Source organism: Oratosquilla oratoria, chromosome 31, assembly GCF_046742065.1.
Source record: "Oratosquilla oratoria isolate Oo_2021 chromosome 31, ASM4674206v1, whole genome shotgun sequence".
Lineage (NCBI taxonomy): Eukaryota > Metazoa > Arthropoda > Malacostraca > Stomatopoda > Squillidae > Oratosquilla > Oratosquilla oratoria.
Window position 1 is genome coordinate 19,960,444 of NC_134807.1, and position 16,007 is coordinate 19,976,450.

The 16,007-nt window shown below is 44.0% G+C and overlaps 1 protein-coding gene across 2 annotated transcripts in view; it reads left to right on the forward strand.

Moving 5' to 3' along the window:
• Window positions 1-278: 278 nt before the first annotated feature.
• Window positions 279-16,007, forward strand: part of Ent2 (Equilibrative nucleoside transporter 2) — a 1,314,811-nt gene continuing 1,299,082 nt past the window's right edge. For both annotated transcript variants that reach the window (XM_076213392.1, XM_076213393.1), the window contains exon 1: window positions 279-538. The gene's annotated coding sequence lies outside the window, so the exon portion shown is untranslated. The remainder of the gene's footprint in view (window positions 539-16,007) is intronic.

Below are 16,007 nucleotides of genomic sequence, written 5' to 3' on the forward strand. Positions count from 1 at the left end.
AGGGCCAGGCAGCGCTACGTCGTATGCATCACAATGGAAGGGAATCGAGTGGGCGGACGTACGATGCAACTTCCAAGATCCCGCGGAAACGTTTGTCATTTTCTTTTACCCTCTTTACTTCTCGACTAAAATCGTTCATGATAAGAACAAACATAAATTTACCTTTGAAGATGCTTCCGAAGAAAGTTATTAGAGTACTATTATGTAGAGGTTATGGTGTACTTACCACCTACACGAGTATAGGCCCGGAACTCTGGGACTTTTAAGAAGAAACGACCAGTAGATGCTGAACCGGTGAGAGGGAAGGTATACTCGGCCTCGCGCCGAGCATAAACTCACTTACTCTGTTACATATCAATCAACATATCGCGTGCCATTTCTAGTATAGGATTTTGGGAATAGATTATTGTTTGTGTGTGTTGATGTGTACTTGTGATTTCAAAGTGACGAGATAGAAGGGAAATAATTTGTGTTGTTGGTTTGTAAATCTCCACGTGCAGGACAGACAGCGGGCGAATAAAAGGAACCACAACTACAGGTAAGCCTCCAACGCTTAGGTATTGTCTCCCGCTCAGAAGCATTTTGTTTCAAGGTGGAAATGACCACAATCTCACTTCAGTCTCACGACTTTGCTAAGCTTAACAGCGAGTTAGTATTACCTGACTGCATTCGAATCAGAAGGTATTTGCACGCTCAGGTAAAGTTGCATTTGTAAACAAATCGAATGAATGGACTTAGTTGGTGTCGTTTTCGTTCTGACAAGTATTTTTTAATGGGAAATCGTGTGAGCCAGTCTATTTTCTAACGAAATTCGAGTGCTCCATTGGCACAACACACTTCTTTTCAACTTTACGTGTTGGAAAGGTAACGAGTCTGTTGCGAGAAGTGCAATGTAATGCGACTGTGGAATGATTTTGTCGACAACGTAGCGTTCATGCGGGAGCGTGCCCCCTTGCATTCGGGTGTGGTTGCCACGCTCGTGTCCATCATGAGACTCACGTGGATGGGTTCTGGGGAAACTCGCAAGGGTGAATTGGTGTCTCACCCCAGTGGAAAAAGCCACGCAACTTACTGGGTGGGAACAAAATCCTTGGCCCAGTCATACACAGAATATATTCTGTCTTTTGTCCTCTGATATTTAGTACGCAGTTTAATTTTTTTTTTCTCTCTTTTCTTTTTCTCATATGAGACACGCATTTCGTTGAAACTATATTCTACGGCGATGGAAACATCACATAAAAAAAAAGTCTTTCGTGAGCATTTTCTTGTCTAATATCATGAAATTCCCCTCCCTAACACAATCATGCATCCACACCCACATAAGCTACGAGTCCATCTTCCATAGTGTAGAATGTCACCCATGCATTCGTCAAATCACAAACATAATGCCTTAAAAAAGACGCAATACCTTGTCATAGGACTTTATGCCCACCCTGTACAGTGGCCCAAAAGTCAGTTTGGTAATTATATTATATGCAAACTTTATATCGACATGAATTAACTGCTCCCTTGAAGCTTAATAACAGTAATTTGACACTTGATGCCTTCGGTAGTGCGTGGTAACTCGGATGACGCCAATGTTTGTTGTTGTTGTTTTTGTTCATGTTGTTGTTTTGGCGCCAGTCCGTGTCCTTCATCTCTGTGGCACCTTGTCGGTGGCAAAGGAGGCTCAGCTTAAAACAATTGACCACTTCTGTACGGGGTAGGCACTTTCACTTTTGGTCTGGCTGTCGCTGTTCCTCTGTCCCATCCTCTGTACACCAGAAGGGATTTAACTAATCCCATTGAGACTTTTCCGTACAGAGTAGCACTTTTAATCATGTTTGAACTGCCGCCAGACTATTGAATTAATTTCCGTGGCACCCCTATCGTGGACAGCTGACATTGATTATTTTGGTACTGTTAGTGTTCTTTACTCCATTGGGTCAACATGAAGTGTCCGTCCCCAGTCCTCAACTGTTACCGCCACTGTGGTTCTTAACCTGTGGGGAATTCCCCACTGGTGGGGAATGGCGGAGTTGCCAAGTGGGGAATGACCGGTCGGACAGAAGAACCACTGTCTTTTCATATGTATTTTATTTCCATGTGATAACTGTTAGTAAAAAATCTAATATATGCAAAAAAAAATTAAGGGCCGTAAAATGGCACAAAAAAGCAAAGCGTATATTTACGTACTAAACACTGCATGGGTTAAAATCGAATTTGTCAAAGACCGATGCTGTGGTGGGAAATGGAGAGTTGGCTCACTAAAAAGTGGGGAATTGGAGAAAAAAGGTTAAGAACCCCTGCTCTAGAATGTCCTGGAATGCCGTCGAGTTTTGACAGGAGTCTGTCAAGCTGGTTCTTGAAACAATCAGTTGAGCAGGAGGTTGTAGATTTTTTGCTCAGAGTCACTCCAACCTGAGTAGAGTCGTGTGTTGCTTTATCCATACTTCATGTGGACAGAGGGGGTCATCGCTGAGAGAGAGAGAGAGAGAGAGAGTATCAGCTGGCAACGGTTCTTGGGTTCTGTATATATCGATGGAAAAAAACCTTGGACTATGTAGTACTATTGTGGGACTGCTTGCATATGACTGAACGTAATAGGAAGAAGGGGGTGAGACATATATACCTCTCCTTATGTTTAAAGTTGTAGGAAATAGACGAAGTCGATAGAAAGATCCTGGGTGGTCTGAAGACCGAGTGTCATCCCCATGGGACTGCACCTCCAAATGGAAATGAGGGAATTGACGGGAGACAGGGAGGTAACTCTCCCGTCACCTGTCACAAGGCCTATCTGTAGGTACCTGTCCGCGGTTCGGTGTTGGGGGGGGGGGTAAAAGGGAAGACGAGGGTGTCGCGGGGGGGGGGAGAAGGGGAAGACGAGGGTGTCGGGGGGGGAGAAGGGGAAGACGAGGAGGTCGGGGGGGGAGAAGGGGAAGACGAGGAGGTCGGGGGGGGGGAGAAGGGGAAGACGAGGGTGTCGGGGGGGGGGAGAAGGGGAAGACGAGGAGGTCGGGGGGGGAGAAGGGGAAGACGAGGAGGTCGGGGGAAGGGGAAGAGGAGGGGGTCGGGGGTGGGGGGGGGGGAGAACGACAACAAATGGACGGTATGGTCCGCCATATATAGGTAATAGTGATCCATAAAAAAAAATCTCACCTTGGGATGTCGTGAATACAGTAACCGACACAGGTGATGGGGTGGGGGGGTGATGGGGGGAGGGAGCTTACGTCAACAATCACCTTTGCCCTTTGTGCTCGAACTGCCAACACAAGTGCCAGTCACTGGAAGTGGCACCTGGATGTACGTCGTATGAAGGGAGGTCGAAAACAACGCGCCACGGACACATTGTATTGTGACATGTTAGACCCCGCTTTCACTTTGGGGTGAGGGTGGACCCCGGGCTGAAGGGGGTCATGGTTGATCGAGACCCCAATTCGGGCCGGAATCCTCTTTCTCGGCTGCCGTAACAAAATTAATAAAGTTCGCCGTATTGTAGAGCTTAACAGTGATCGGCAACCTGCGGATCCTTCAGGCTACTTGTGGCTCTTTCAGGCCACTTGTGGCTCTTTTAGGCCACTTGTGTGGCTCTTTCAGGCCACTTTCGTGGCTCCAGAAGCTTATTACAAAATAAATATTCCATCAAAACGAATCTTTCATATACTGTAAATTTGTAAAATATTCCAGGCAAAATTGTATGTGTATATATGTATATATATATATATATATATATATATATATATATATATATATATATATATATATATATATATATATATATATATGTATGTATGTATGTATATTTGTTCAACTTCGAAAAGATCTGTCGTCGTCGATTTTCATAATCTGTAGAAATGTCTTTCCTAATCTGAGCATATTTCTTTGTATTGCGGCTCCGACACCCCCAATTTTTTTTTTTTATCAAACTTAAGAAAAAATGGCTCTTCTAGCTGTAAGGGTTGCGGACCATAAGGCCCTAACCCTTGGGTTCATTGACACACTTCACTGATTTTCTTTTGGCTAAGGTCAGACTGATTTCTTCACTTGGGAAGGAGGCTTTGGAGGGAGTGGGAGGGAGGGAGAGGGTTCCGCTGTCCATTGAGGCTCCGTTTTCTACGCAGCCATAGGAGCACAAGAACGGAGACTGCAAGACAATAAGGCCTATTGGTAGTTCCATGTCCCCTACCACTTGTCATACCTATCCATGGATTTATCTAATCATTTCTTAAAATAGCCAGTTGTTTGCGCCACATTGGGGTGTGTCAGTGAAAATAAACGGAAAAATGTCACTCGGAATGCAGTGGTTAAAGACTTCCAAAGTTAGTCAAGAGAAGTCTCAGAATATCCTAATCATGTGCACGGTACTGGAAGCCATTTTAACGACGCCACCAAAGTACCAGATCTGGGTCGCGACTGGAGTGCCGGGTACTGGAATCAACACCCCGGCTCCGCAACCGCGTGCCCTGGGTACCAAAACCGCCCAATGAATGGCCGGGCCCCGACTCACCTTGGCCTTATGGGGTTTGCTGCAAGCCAGTCATCTGGGTCCACTTGACGTCGTGGTCTTTCGCTGGGACTCGCTTACTCACTCTCACTCCCAGATAACCTCTCCAGGTCGCCACCTCCTCCTCCTCCTCCTCTTCCTTCTCTTCCTCCTCCCCTTCCTCCTTCAGTTTCTCCTCCTCCTCCTCCTCCTGTTTCTCCTGCTGCTGCTGCTCCTTTTCCAACCTTCAACTCCTCCTCCTCTTCCTCTTCCTCCTCCCCTTCCTCCTGCTGCTGCTCCTCCTCCTCCTCTTCCTCCTCCTCCTCTTCCTCCTCTTCCTCCTCCTCCTCCTCCTCTTCCTCCTCCTCTTCCTCCTCCTCCTCCTCTTCTGCATCCTCCTCCTCCTGTTTCTCCCCCTACTGCCGCTCCTCCTCCTTTTTCTAATCTTCAACTCCTCCTCCTCCTCCTCGTCCTCCGTTTCGTACTCCTCCTAAGCCAACTCATCTTCTTTCTTTTTATCTTCCCCCAACTCCTTTTCCTCCTTTTCCTCTTCCCCTACTAATTTTTTCCTCATATTCCTCCTCTTCCTCTTACCCTCCTATTCTTTTCATCCTCTTCCTCCTTTTCTTCCTCCTCCTCTCCTCCTATTCTTTTCTCTCCTCTTCAACTCCTATTCTTTTTCTTCCTCTTCCTCCTCCTGTTCATTTTCCTCCTGCCTCCTCCTCCTTCTCCTCTTCCCCGTCCTCCTCTTCTTCCCCTCCTCCTTCTCCTCCTCCTGCTAATAATAATGATGGTGATGATGATGATGATGATTATATTTTTCCTTCTCTTCCTCCTCCCCTCCCCTCCTATTCTTTTTCCTCCTCCCTTCTTTGTCCTCCTCCTCCTCCTCTCCTATTATTTTCCTCTTCCACCTCCTCTTCTTTTTCCTCCTCTAACTCCTCTTCGTCCTTTTCCTCCCCTCATATTCTTTTCCTCCTTTTCCTCCCTTCCTCCAATTCTTTTTCTCCTCCTCCTCCAACACTTCTTCCTCCTCCTCCTCCTCCTCCTTTCCTCCTAGTCCTCCTTTCCTTCTCCTCCTCCTCCAACTCCTGTTTTTTCCTTCTCCAACACCTCTTCCTCCTTTTCCTCCTCCTTTCTTCCTTCTTTTTTCCTCTTCCTCCTCTTCCTCCTCTTCCTCCTCTTCCTCCTCCTCTTCCTCCTCCTCCTCCTCTTTCTCTCCGGTTTTCCGGTCCCAAGACTCAAGATCCTTTTGTTTCCTCGTCCTTCGCCAGCCAGCCAGCCAGCCAGCCCGCCCGCCCACTGCGTTATCCGTCTTCACCTTTCTTTATTTGTTTTTCTCTCGCTTTCTTTCTTTATCCCTCTCTCTCTCTCTCTCTCTCTCTCTCTCTCTCTCTCTCTCTCTCTCTCTCTCTCTCTCTCTCTCTCTCTCTCTCTCTCTCTCTCTCCCCCTATCTATCTATCTCTATCTCTCTCTCCCTCTCCCTCTGTCTCTTTCTCTCTCCATCCCTTTCTGTCTATCTCTCTCTTTCTCTCCCTCCCCCTCTATCTCTCTCTCTCCTTCTACCTGTCCCCCCACTCTCTCCCTCTCCCTCTCCCTCTCCCTCTCCATCCTCTCTCTCTCTCTCTCTCTCTCTCTCTCTCTCTCTCTCTCTCTCTCTCTCTCTCTCTCTCTCTCTCTCTCCCTCTCTCCCTCTCTCCCTCTCCCTCTCCATCCTCTCTCTCTCTCTCTCTCGCTATTTATATCTCCATATCTCTCGCTTCTCTCTCTTATTTTCATTCACTCACTTCTTTGTGTCGACAAAGAAAAAGATCTATTGGGTATCTGGAAAAAATAAAAAAACGATTTCTGTTTGAGAAGCAAGGCGGCTTGATTTCTGCATTCATAAAGGCATTTCGTAACGTCTTGGTGATATATAATTTATTCTTATTGTTGTTCTTGTCCGGTAGATGGCTTGCGGAAACGCTCAAACTAAGGACAAGGCCCTTACGTAGAAGGCGATCATCCTCAGGCCTTACAACCCCTGAGTAAGATGCCCTGCCCTTACAATTCAGGTCTGAGGAGACGTGGGAAGGGACGTGGAACTTCCTAGTGTAGGCCTTATGGTCTCTTGCACTCGCCTCCATTCTTATGTTCTTATGCGTTGGGTAGGAATATGGATATCTAATGGAAGCTTTCATACGCTACGACCACGTCAGAAAACGTCCATAAAACACCCGTGGTTATTTGAGAACACGACGTCATGTCGTGGACGGCGCACGGCAAAAAGTCGATACGTGTGAAACGAACCTCAGGGAATAAAGCAAAGATCCTTCACTCGGAGGACGCAGTTTTGTTTGTAGATCGTTGAAAGGATTTCATCTTGTCAATCCCCAAGATACATTGATTTTTTTCACAGGTTTTATTCTAGCGAGCGGTAGAATATTCTCTTTCTCTCTCTCTCTCTCTCTCTCTCTCTCTCTCTCTCTCTCTCTCTCTCTCTTTCTCTCTCTCTTTCTCTCTCTCTCTCCTTGCCTCCCTTACTTTTTATGTATGTCTCTTCCCCTTTCAACCCCCGTCACTCTCTCTCTCTCTCTCTCTCTCTCTCTCTCTCTCTCTCTCTCTCTCTCTCTCTCTATCTCTATCTCTATCTCTCTTCTTTCTCCCTTCCTCTGTTATCAGTTTGACGTGTTTGAACGCCACAACCAGGTTAATTAGTCGTTGAACTGGACGCGGGCAAGTAGTGACAGTGAACAACAGTGTTCACAAGGGCACGGCTACTAAGAAAGGAAGAAACTAGCCCCCACCCACACCCTCTATCCCCCTATCCTCATCCCCACTCCCACCCTCTATCCCCCCTCTCCTCATCCCCACCCCCACCCTCTATCCCCATCCCCAATCCTCATCCCCATCCCTCATCCCCACCCCCAGTCTCGCGCTCTGACGCGTGTTGGCGGCTTCAAACGCACACAGCGTATAACGTCTTCTCCAGAAGCTCAGAGACCCGTGACAAGGGGGCGAGATGGGGAGGCGGGTTTATCCCGTTGCACTATACTTTATGGACTTCTGTTTACGTCAGGTGGTTTTAATCATCTCCGAGGTGGACTCGGGCAGTGGGGTGGGGAGGCGGTTTCATCCCGTTGCACAGTACTTTATGGACTTCTGTTGATGTCAGGTGATTTTAGTCACCTCGGAGGTGAACTCGGACAATGATAGGGCCGTGATCGATTCCCAAAAGTGTCATAATCGAGGTCTGAACTTGTGTTGCATGCAACCGAAGCTGGATTGTAGGGAGGGAGATGCAGATGCAGCGGTGCTCATTGCTCATTCATATATGTATAAATCAGTTTCATGGAGAACAAAAAATCAATGTAGCGAGACTGTATCGTTGTGTTGGCGTGTGACTACACCCCAATGGAACATCGAGAGCAGTTCTCGTTTTACAAAAGAAAACGGAGCTTTTGCATATTCAAACCTGATCTGCTGTATTCACCAGGCAAACAGGTAGAACAAACATTTGTTTTGTATATTGTGTATATATATGTATATACATATATATATATACATATATAATGTAAGAAAAAAACACTGGAGAAAATAAATAGTATACAGTAATGTATTTCCTGTATTACATCTTTGGACACGAAATGTTTTACTATCTACTGTTTATCCTTTCCAGTGGTGTTTGGTCTCCCAAAATACCATGACGGTCTTGTCTTTCTTATATTTATTTCTTTATTTATTTATACCTATTTATATAATTATCTTTATAACTTTTTGTGTGAAAAATTTTCTTGGCGGGAGAGATGTAAGCTTCGGTTGGCTTCCATACTCTTTGGAACAGAAAACTGGAAAGACGCTAATGCCGACGGCGTCGAGTTTTGGAAACTGGAATTGGGAAGGCACGACCTGGAGACGAAGGATCTCGTGAAAGTTTTCCCCAAAGTTCCATACGAAAGTTATCCTCTGGAAGGGACGCATAACCCTGCACTTGGATGACTGTTGCGGTGGCGGCACACTAGGCATTGCTCGCTAGCATGCTACTTGGTTTTGCTACTTCGTTTGAGTAGAAATGACTTCGGTTACAATATTCTGGACTTCCGTAAGAACGTTTGGGGAAAAAAATCATACCAGATGTCGTTTATACTCAAAAACGAAGGAACAAAAGCAAGTAGCATGCTAGCTAGAATAGGACCAGTGTGGAACCTACAGTTTCTAGAAAATTCTTGAAAGAATTTTAATGATGCTTGACATAAATTGTGTGTGCTTCTCACGTTGTTAGAAGATGAATAATCCTTTTAATGATTTGTTTTGATTTAGGTTTTGTTTTAAGAGCGATTTACTGAAAAGAACGTAGCCATTAAGTTATGGACCAAAAGGTCTCCTGTCGCCATGCTCATCCTTTGTAAGTATACTATATGGCCGATTTCTTCATTTGTTGGACGTTGAAAAAATATGTGATGATGAGAAAGAGGAAGAGGATGAGAAAGAGGAAAAACAGGAGGAGAAAGAGGAAAAACAGGAGGAAGAATAGGAGGGAAGAAGAGGAAGAGAAAAAGGGAGAAAGGAAGATAAGGAGGAAGAAGGGGAGAGGAAATTAAAGAAGATGGGAGGAGGAAAATAAGGAGGAGGGGAAAGAGGAAAATAAGGAAGAAGAGGAGAAAGAGGGAAATAAGGAGGGAGAGGGGAAAGAGGAAGATGAGGAGGAAGAGGGGAAGAGGAAAATAAGGAGGAGGGGAAAGAGGAAAATAAGGAGGAAGAGGAGAAAGAGGGAAATAAGGAGGGAGAGGGGAAAGAGGAAGATGAGGAGGAAGAGGGGAAGAGGAAAATAAGGAGGAGGGGAAAGAGGAAAATAAGGAGGAAGAGGAGAAAGAGGAAAATAAGGAGGGAGAGGGGAAAGAGGAAGATGAGGAGGAAGAGGGGAAGAGGAAAATAAGGAGGAGGGGAAAGAGGAAAATAAGGAAGAAGAGGAGAACGAGGGAAATAAGGAGGGAGAGGGGAAAGAGGAAGATGAGGAGGAAGAGGGGAAGAGGAAAATAAGGAGAAAGACTAGTAGAAGAATATGAAGTTGCCTCAGTAGTCTTGGCACCTCATTGCCAGTCATAAATCATTGCGGTCAAAATGACTACCTGCGACAGACTTTGTGCTGAGTCATCGACTCGCCATCCCCTGAACATTTAAAGATTCTCTCGACAGGTGGAAGGGAAAGGAAGGGAAGGGAAGAGAGGGCCAAGACGGGGGGAGATGGGATTTTTCGGGAAGGGAAGGAAAGGGAGATAAAAATGGAGAAGTGGGATTTTTAGGGAATGGAAGATAAGGGAAGGGAGAGCAAAAATGGGGGAGATTTTTTTGTTTTGTTTTTTAAGAGAGGGGAAGGGAAGGAAGACAAAAAGGGAGGTTGAGTGTATATAGGGAAGGAAAGGGAAAGGAAAGGAGATGAGGTTTTTAGGGAAGGGAAGGGAAACCAAAAATGGGGGAGGGGGATTTTTAGGGAATGGAAGAGAAGGGAAGGGGATGGAGACCAAAAAGTGAGGGAGTTTTTTTTTTTTTAAGGAACGTGGGAATACAGGGGAAGAGAAGGGAAAGGAGACAAATAGGGAAGCTGAGGTATATAGGGAAGGAAAGGGAAAGGAAGGGAGATGGGATTTTTAGGGAAGGGAAGGGAGATAAAAAATTGGGAAGGGGGATTTTTAGGGGATGTAAGGGAAGGGAATGGAGACCAAAAATGGGGATTTTTTTTTTTTTTTTTTTTTTTAAGGGAAGGTGGGACGAAGGGGAAGGGAAGGGTGACAAAAAGGGAGGTTGAGGGTATATAGGGAAGGGAAAGGAAGGGAAGGGAGAACGAAAATGGGGTAAGGGGGATATTTGTGAAAGGGGGGGATGGGATGTTTCAAAGACGAGGGCATGTTTGCGAACGGAAACGTTTTTGCTCTCGTCGGTCTTCAAGAAATTTTGAGTTTATTGCACTCTTTAGTCTTCGTAAAATTTTGAGTTTTCAGACGTAGAGGCACAACAAGAAAACTGGCTTCATGTTTTCCTCTCCTCTTCAGCCCTTCGAGGTCCTGCAGTAATGTTCTCGAAAAAAAAGTTCGGAAACTAAAAAAAAAAAAAAAAAAAAAAAAAAAAATTCTTTGTCTTCACAGTTACGGCTTCTGGCTTTTTTTTTTTTTTTTTTTTTTGGAAATTAATGAAAATGATTTAATCTGTTTCTTGTTGCGGAATCCGGAGAGTCTCGCATGACACCAAAGGCTTTTTCCCAATCAACTGATTGGCTTCGCCTTCTGCCCGAGCGTTTAATTTGAGATATCAGAGACTCTGCATTATGAAAGGAAGGCAAACTCGTCCAGTTAATCACATAATTGAATCGTGATTTTTTTTTTTTTTTTCTGTTGAGGAGATTGCCGCATTCTGGATGAGCTTTTAAGATTCACTCGAAGGAGAAAAGAGGTTTGTCGTTTCATTTTCTCTCCTCATTAATCTTTTCTTACACATATTTTCTGTTTTTTTTTATTCTGGTGAAAGACTTAGTGCTAACGGAAGTTGAGTTTATTTCTGTTTTGTAAAAATAAAAAAATAAATGAATGAATTGAAAAAATAGAAAAAGTAAAATTAAATAACAATAATATTAACAATCAGCTAAGGATACCTCTTTGAAGGATTGTTTATTACGAAAGGATTTGTTAATTGATTTCTGTGTAACTACCAGTTGTAGTCTTGATCCGCAGATGTGCAAATGTGTCTACAGCAGCGAAAAAAATACACGGGAGCGACGAGCGATTTCGCTCGGGAAAGTTCCAATGTCGCTCTCGCAAATCCAATAGCGGGAGCGATCACCCACAAAAAAATCGCTCCCGCGGCAAGATTCAACGTTTTTCATGCATTATCCATCATTTGGCAATCCCTGAATTCCATCACCATTGATGAAAGGATCAGAGCAAACACAACTTACCCGTGATCAATCATTGCATTATCAATCGATATAATAAACGCAACGTATCAATCAACTTTAATTTGTTGATGTACGTACGTATGTGTACGCGGTATAGCTGCTAGAGTTCAATGGCTTACCTAGCCTAGCTTCGTATCAGCTGCATGCGCGCGTATACTAGTACATGTTGACTAGACTCTACACGATTATCGTGCTACATAATGTCGCTAGTTGCGAATTGCATGGTACCTGTATGCAGGGAAGTTCATTGGTTGCATGCAGCTAGCTGCCCAATCAACGCGCTGACTACATGTACAATGCACCATACCCAATACCACATCACCGCATGCATACGTACACTGTACATATGCAAACTCGCTCGAGGCCTAGAAGGGAAACTGAGAAATCCCATTTATAACCTCGTTCGCGTATTTATGAGAAAACAAAATAGAATCAAATGTTTGGTTAGTAATTGAAAGTAAATAAATTTAAGTATAAATATGAACATTTGATAATTATATATTTAGTTCATAAATATGGATCTTTGGAGGGAGAATAAAAAATACAAAAATAAAAAATGATTCGTTAGCTAGCTTAGGTACGTCACGTCCATGCCAAACTTTCGATGATCGTACATCATGGAGCGATTTCTAGTGAAGCGAGTGAAGATGAGTGAAAATGGTTTGCCCTCATATTCAGTCCCTATATGGTCCGTTATATCAAGGGTTTACTGTGTATTTACAGAAGTGGAATATACAGGAAAAGAGATGTACTCGTGGGGTCCTGTCTCTCTTTCCTTCGATCAAACTTTGATTTAAAATAGTTTTTTATTTATTCATATGTTTATTTACTTATGTACCTTTTAATCTATGTATATTAATCTACTTATTTGTTTATTTATTTGTAATTTTTATTTATTTACGTATTATGTTTATCCGTTTATTTATGTATTTTTTATATCTTATTTTTATTTATATATTCCTTTGTTTACTTGTCTATCTCTTTATCGATTAATTAATTAGTTAATTAACTAATTAATTAATTTATCATTTTTATTGGTTTATCCTTCTTCAGGTTACTCCACAAATCAGTTAATCTCTGAGGCATACTATGTTCCTTGATGTCCAAGAAGCACCTCGTCTTTTCTTGTTTATTTCCAGGACCGTGTATCGTTCTCCCGACCCAAACTAAGACAACTTTTCATTTAATCTTGTCTACCACTGTCACTCATCCAAACACGGCAATAATGTCACCCGTGTGTGTGTGTGTGTGTGTGTGTGTGTGTGTGTGTGTGTGTGTGTGTGTGTGTGTGTGTGTGTGTGTGTGTCACACACACACACACACACACACACACACACACACACACACACACACACACACACACACACACACATGATAAAAGCTCTCGGTAGAGGAAAGACGTTACTTCAGTCGGGATCCGGGACCGCAGTCCATCACAATTTTTGTCCAATTTTTATCCCTGGAACGCTGTTTATTTTCAGGATTATTGCTCGCCTTAGGCTCGTATTTGCCCCCTCTCCCGGCCCTCTCCCTATACCCCCTTTTTTATATATATTTTCTTCTCTCTGTTCTCAAAATTTCGCCTAGCCTCCTGTTTTTTTTTTCGATGTTGTTTTGCTTCGGCGCCTTCGACATCGTCTACTGCTCCTACTGTTCCAGCTGCTACTGTTCCAGCTGGTACTGCTCCAGCTGCTGCTGCTGCTACTGCTCCTGCTGCTGCTGCTGCTACTACTGCCGCTTCGGTTGATGGCTTTTTACGCTCTGCCAAACGAGCAGGGGTTACATACTGTAAGCTGGCTGCCTCATCTTCCTTCCTCGACCCTTTGCCCTTATCCTCGTCCTGCTGAACTTTCTCTCTCTCCCTCTCTCTCTCTCTCTCTCTCTCTCTCTCTCTCTCTCTCTCTCTCTCTCTCTCTCTCTCTCTCTCTCTCTCTCTCTCTCTCTCTCTCTCTCTTTCTCTCTCTCTCTCTCATTCTCTACTATCTATCTCTCTTTCATAATTTCTTTTTCTCAATTTTCTTCCATATTTCTCAGACTTGGTTGGCAACCCACCTTCTCTTTTCACTTTCACTTCCATATCTTTTCAATACTTCCTTTCTTATACTTTCCTTCGTTTCTTCACTACTTGCACCCCTCTTCTCCTTCACGCCTCTCTCTTTTCCTCCATTCTCTTTCCTCTCTTTTCTTTCGTCCTTTCCTTCCTTCCCTTTTTTTTCCTTCCCTTTGTCTCCTTTGGTTCCTTCTTTCATTTGTTTCTCTTCACTCTTCGAGTTCCTGGAAGGAAGGGAAGAGGAGGAGGAGGAGGAAGAAGAGAGGGAAGAGGAGGAGAAGTAAGACAGGGAGGAAGTGAAGGACGAGAAAAGGTGGAGAGAGAGGACGTAAAGGAGGAGGAAAGGGAAGAGGAGGAGGAGGTGAAAGAAGAGAGGGAAGAGGAGGAGGAGGAGGAGGAAGACAGGGAGGAAGTGAAGGAGGAGGAAGACAGGGAGGAAGTGGAGGAGGAGGAAAGGGGGAGAGAGAGGACGTGAAGGAGGAGGAGGAGGAGGGCTATCTTTCAGTATTCTGCGAGGAGGGGAGGGAAGCGCGGGCCGGGCACAATTTATTTGTCCGGGGGCGCGAATTAATTCGGACAATTGCGCCGAATGTCGCTTCAGTTCGGCGGCCGGGGATGACCACCACGGGTAGTTTATTCAGCCCAGGGTCCGGTCAAGGCTTGGGCCGGGCCTGTTCCGTTTCTTTCGTGAGGAGAACGCGAAACGAATTCATTTATGGACTTCTGTCTAGGCTGGTGTGCTTGTGGCTTCGTGCCTTGGACTGTACTTTCCACTTCGCGGACAATCCCTCACTTCCCCGATCTCCCCCCATCTAGGAGGAGAACCTGAGTGAGGATCTGAGGCCGATGTTGCGTTCTCCTCCGCATTCTCCCACACAAGGGTTTAATGTAAGCGTAGAGTGTGCATGTAGTAAGAAGGTTATAGACTCGCTTCGTTTGTGTGTGTGTGTGTGTGTGTGTGTGTGTGTGTGTGTGTGTATGTTTTTGTATAGGACATCAGGCAAACCAGATAAGGTGCAAATGGACTTGGTCACTAGTGAATTATATTGGTATTTATTATTAAATTTGTATTTAGAGGCTAGCTGGCCTATCAGGTTAGAGCGTCGCTACTTGTGGCGGAGGTCGAGGTGACGGCAGTTCGTTCCCTTGCCACCAACGAGTTGGACCAAGGGCATGTTTCATTGAATTCCACACTACAGTGTCCTTTGTAAGAGGCACCATCCTAGCCTCCTGATAAGAGGAGTTCATGACGTTAAACTGAATCACATTCACATTTAGAGGGTCAGGTTTGAGAATATTTAGTCGCTCTTAGGCGTTGGTATCATATGGCACTTCTGTGGTATTACTGTAAAGTGAGAGTACGATCTAGCTGATTGTGTTACTTTCACCGTTATCGTGCTAGAGGTTCCTCAAAATCGGTTGTCCCTCAGAAGTTCCTGGCAGAAGTTCTTCAAAATCAGAGGTCCTTCAGAAGTTCCTAGCAGTGGTTCCTCAAAATCAGTGGTTCCACAGGAGTTCCTGGCAAAGGTTCCTCAAAATCGGTGGCCCCTCAGGAGTTCCTGGTAGAGGGTTCCTCAAAATCGATGGTCCCTCAGTAGTTCCTGGGAGAGGTTCTTCAACATTGGTGGTCCCTCAGGAGTTCCTGGCAAAGGTTCCTCAAAATCGGTGGCCCCTCAGGAGTTCCTGGTAGAGGGTTCCTCAAAATCGATGGTCCCTCAGTAGTTCCTGGGAGAGGTTCTTCAACATTGGTGGTCCCTCAGGAGTTCCTGGCAAAGGTTCTTTAAAATCGGTGATCCCTCAGGAGTTCTTGGCAGTGTCCTAACGGGTTCATGAAAGAAATCCAAGGAATCCATAGTGACTGTATTTGTTATATTCTTAATATACTGAAAGTGGTATACTATTAAAGTTGACTGTATGTTATATATACATATATATTGTATATATATATATATATATGTATATATATATAATGTGGAATTAACCAGTACAATATTATTATATACCGCGAAATTGTTTATTCAGAATATTTAAGTCGAGAGTCTTGGCTAGGGTTCTAGAAACGGAACAAAATTATCTGATACCAGCCTTTTTTTTTCTTTGCTAAGTAAGTTTCCTTGGTGTTGTTTGAGATATCCTACTCATCATTCTAGGATTGACACAGCTTGGTGGTAGATAGAAGATAGAATAAGATATATATATATATATATATATATATATATATATATATATATATATATATATATATATATATATATATATATATATATATATATATATATATATATGAGAGTGTGGATGGGGGAAGAATAAGCAAAGATGGGCTGGAACTCCTTTATTGCTTATACGTTTTGACCGACTCGTCTTCTTCAGCAAACTTACTGAAGAAGACTGAGTCGGTCGAAATGGATAAGCAATAAAGGAGTTCCAGCCCATCTTTGCTTATTCTTCCTCCACACACACTCTCATCTCCCTAAACCAGTCATCATCTATATATATATATATATATATATATAGATATATATATATATATATATATATGTGTGTGTGTGTGTGTATATATATATAT